The following is a 4,768-nucleotide window of genomic DNA, read 5'->3' as shown; positions in this document are numbered from 1 at the left end:
AGCTGTTAGTAAAGCTGTAGGAATTAACAAATTTGTCATCAAAGTGTCTTATATGATATTATACAAAATTATTTTAACAGCAACTACAAACGCATACACACTCATATATACATACACATATCTACACATGCACAAAGACGGTAACTCCATGATACACTAAATCTTTAGATAAACCATTTCGTTGGCACTCCGTCGTTTACGACGACCAGGGTTCCAGTTGATCCGATCGACGGAACAGCTTGCTCGTGAAATTAACGTGCAAGTGGCTGAGCACTCCACAGACACGTGTACCCTTAATGTAGTTCTCGGGGGAGATTCAGCATGACACAGAGTGTGACAAGGCTGACCCTTTTAATTACAGGCACAACAGAAACAGGAAGAAAGTGTGAGATAAAGTTGTGGTGGAAGAGTACAGCAGGGTTCGCCCCTCCCTACCGGAGCCTCGTGTAGCTTTAGGTGTATTCGCTCAGGGAATCGAAACCGCGATCCTACGACCGCGAGTCCGCTGTCCTAACCACTGGGCCATTGCACCCCCACAGATAAACTATTTACCAAGTGACAAAATATGCTACCTGTAATTTTTTCTCAAAAATAATGAGACAATTTAGTTCATTATTAATTCTTTTTCAATCATTGTTAGAAAATATCGAGAGAAAATAACTTTTAATTAATCATATTTAGTTTTTTTAAATTTATAAGAAAATGTTCCAAATTATTTAAATGTATCATACTATGTCATTGAGTTCCTTCCGTGAACACACGAGAGAGTCTACATACCAAGAAGGAAGACTTCTCCCAGCAGGTCAGGACAATTTTGCTCGTTAATTAATGTATATAAGCCATTCGGAAACACACAAAGACTATTAAGTTCAGTAATAAATGTTTAAGTGAAGTTAATAACCTTTGTGTGTTTTTGAATGGCTGATATGTGCCTTTCACGTTGCATTCATTTTAGTTTCATTGTACGATCTCAGATCAAATCACTTGCCTGACAACTACACCCCATGAATACAAATAACATTTTAATTAAAGGTGCTTAATATAATGGCGTGCATAACTATAAAATTTTAAACGATTAATTATTTTCTCAGTCCAGATTCCATGAAAAATTTTTTATCGCTTGTATTTGCTATTCGTTTCCGGTTGTTCCCAATGCCTGTTCCACGCAGACGGCCAACATGTTAGAAATAACAACTAAATGCTCCTTGTATAACACACTACTGTTTTAAAAGACTTGGGAGATACTGGGGGCAATCTTTCGGTATAAGTAGTCGACGTCATTCACCCTCTCTGTCAGCTTAACCTGCTTATTTATGTCATGAAGATAAGTTGTGTGGGTGAATGGCGTCGTTTACTAATACCGAAAGATTGCCAATATTGGATAATGTAAACCCGCCACACCACTCCTACACAAAGTCTAAACAAAATGAAAGACGTGATGGCAATGCTTAGAATATTCCAGGTCCCTTCATGGCGGTGCCCCAGCATGGCCGCAGCCTAATGACAGAAACAACTAAAAGGTAAAAGGTAAAAGGTAAAATATAAACACACACACACACACATTGAACAAAAATAATATTTGCGACATTTATTCCCACCGAGTTTCACGGATGTAGTGAACCAGCAATCGGCCGGTTGCTTACCTGTAAGCAAGCAAATCCGCTCGGCCTTCTGGTATGTCGTGCAATATTTGATTATGTCCCTTTACGTTCTCTACCAGAAAGAAAACAAAAAAAATGTAAAAAAAAACGCAATGCAAGTCTTGATCTCCATTTTGAACTAACGTCTAAATGAATTAATATTACGTTGTTCTTAATAAAACTCAACCCTTTAGCAAATAGAAAGCCAACAGGTTATGGTTCTACTCCTCAGTGTCTATCTAATCATCACTTCCCTCTCTTTCATTCTCTCCATTTCTCTGCGTTGCTATTTCTGCCGCCGCCCTCAATATCGTCTTCTTTTCTATATTCCTCTCTCTCTTTCTCTTACTACATGTTTTTACCCTCACCTTTTCTCTTTCTCTCTTTACTCTCTTCCACACTCGCTCGCTTTCTTTCTCTTTTCCCTTCTAGCTATCTCACTGTTATTCCTTTTCCGTTACTTTCTCTCTTCCACTGACGTGTTTTTTTTTGTTTGTTTTCTTTTTACCTTCTACGTATATTTTTTCGTTGTCTCTCACCACCTCTATGTCTCTCTCTCTCTACACACATATATAAATATATACATTCGTACATATATATATATATATTTATATATATCAATTGTTTCCATTAAGTTTTCTTCTTCCCTACCGTCTCTCTAATTCTCTCTCAATCATTTTCCATCGTTCTTACCTCCCCTTGTTTTTTTTGTTTTATTTAAACTCTCTAGAAAGACCTCTATTCCCGTCTTTATACATCTGCTTTCTTTCTTTCTTTATATCTTCCTTCGTCCATCCTCTCACTCCCGTACTCTCTCTCTCTTTCTCTTCTTACCAATCTTCTCTCTTATTCTCAATTATCCCCCCGCCTCTTACATCCTTCTCCTTTTTTTTTAACTTTCTAAAAATAACTCTCTCTGCATCGCCTTTCTTTCTTCCCCTCCCCCTTCTTTCTCTTTCTCGGTCCAAAACCTCCTTCTGTCTCTCTTTCCGTCACCCCTCTCTTTCTCTTGCTCTTTCTGTGTCCCGGTCTTTCTCCCTGCAGCAATTAATTGTTATGCACGGTCAGTACTGACTTAGAGAAAACTATTGTTGTATTTACAAATAGTGCCCAGAGCTATGTATCCATCCGCCTGTTCTCATCAGGCTTTATTAAATTTGAAGATTTTTAGAAAGAAAATCAATTACCTCATCACACGTAAAGGCCACTCTCATTTGCGTGCGCAACTAGGCACACACATACACAAACACACGAACACATATACATGTGCACTTACACACATACACACACAGTGTGAAACTACATATTAGTACTGTTAATATTAATCTTTGCTTTTCAATCAAACATACCAACATGAAACGTGGCTCATTTTCACGTGCGTATGCACACGCACAAACATATACCGGGTGCGCACACAAACATGTCACACACAAAACCATGTACTGAGACCAGAAGTTTCTTCCGTCCGTAACTCTATACTAGTCATGGGCAGACTGCGGCCCGAAGAACTTTCTGACTGGCATAACTAATGAAAGATTGCCTAGAATTTTATTAGTTGTGTGACCCTGCCTGATGTTGAGTCATATCTCATACAGCCTACTTCTCGTAAAAAGTTCTTCATACCTGGTCTATATGGTTGTTAGACCTGCAAAAAATAACGACTAAGTCACCCATATATCATAATATTCCTATTCATTCATCTATTGTTGATTCACTACTGAATGAAAACTTAGCCAACCTGCCTATTCGTCTGTGCCCGTTATAGGTTAACTGTCCATGCTGTCTGAGCACGAACATGGATGATGCGCTGTCATGATAGGAAGATATCACTGGTGGTAGCTAATACACTACCGTCTGCCATTTTCTGTCTTAAAACTGGAAGATGTCAGTAGGTAACTGATCAAGGCTTGGCTAAAGCTGATCTGGAGGTAAGATAGCTACAATAATTGTCTCTGAAACTCACAAAGCCAGAGGTCTTCGGGGAAGGAGATAGTCTCAATTAAATCGACACAAGAACTTGCGTAATACAATATTTTGTCAGTCCCGAGAGAATGAAAGGTTAATGATTGGTCTCAGTAAAATTCGATCTCGGATCCTCTGGGGCTTCAAAAATCCTTTCCACTATATGCACGAGGCCTGCAATTTTGAGGCAAGGGGCTAAATGATTACATCAACCTCAGTCCTCGACTAGCAATTATTTTATCTGTTTCGAAAGGCAAAGTTAAGCACGGCGGGCTTTGAACTCAGAACATAAAGACGGACGGAATGCCGCCAAGGAATTATTTCCGACGTGCTAACGATTCTGCCAGCTCACCGCCATTTGGAGATTAAATAAAAACAGCAACAATCACACACACACACACATACACACACAAACAAACACACAAACACACAATATAGGCGTGCGTGGATATAGTATCAAGGTCCTGAGTTCCATCTCACTATATGGCATTTTGAAAAAAGAATTTTTTTATCAAAGCTGCTGGTTCACTCAATCCTTGTAACAGAAACTAGGTAGAGAGAAAGTATGTAGAAGCCCGCCGAATGGATTCTAACTTTTAATTTAAAAGAAGTCTAGTCTTGGCACACGTTGAGTCCCGCGAATTCCTCAAGAGAATTATGCAAATGATACGATTCTCTGGCGTATTCAGTGACATGCTTTTTCAAAGGGAAGGTAGTTCAGCTTACCGGACGAGTATGTCCGCATCGTCGAAAGCGAAGACGATACACACACACAATGTCTCTGTCTGCCTGTCTGTCTGCCTGTCTGTCTGCCTGTCTGTCTCTGTCTCTCTCTCTCTCTCACTCAAACAAACGAGACTCTGAAGTAGGTTAGCAGGACGAAACACCGAAGTCACTATCATCACTCTTCTTGTAAAAGAAAAATAAATATACGAACTCTACAAAAATACGGAGTAATCCTTCGGTTAAATGTAATGTTTTTATTACATCTGGGTATAAACACACACGCACACACACACACACATACACACACACACACACACACACACACATATCTCTTTTCTTTTACTCTTTTACTTGTTTCAGTCATTTGACTGTGGCCATGCTGGAGCACCGCCTTTAGTCGAGCAAATCGACCCCAGGACTTATTCTTTGGATGCCTAGTA

The sequence above is a fragment of the Octopus bimaculoides genome, chromosome 3 (assembly GCF_001194135.2).
Source record: "Octopus bimaculoides isolate UCB-OBI-ISO-001 chromosome 3, ASM119413v2, whole genome shotgun sequence".
NCBI lineage: Eukaryota > Metazoa > Mollusca > Cephalopoda > Octopoda > Octopodidae > Octopus > Octopus bimaculoides.
The sequence above is the reverse complement of the archived record's forward strand: the minus strand, read 5'-3'. Positions refer to the sequence as shown.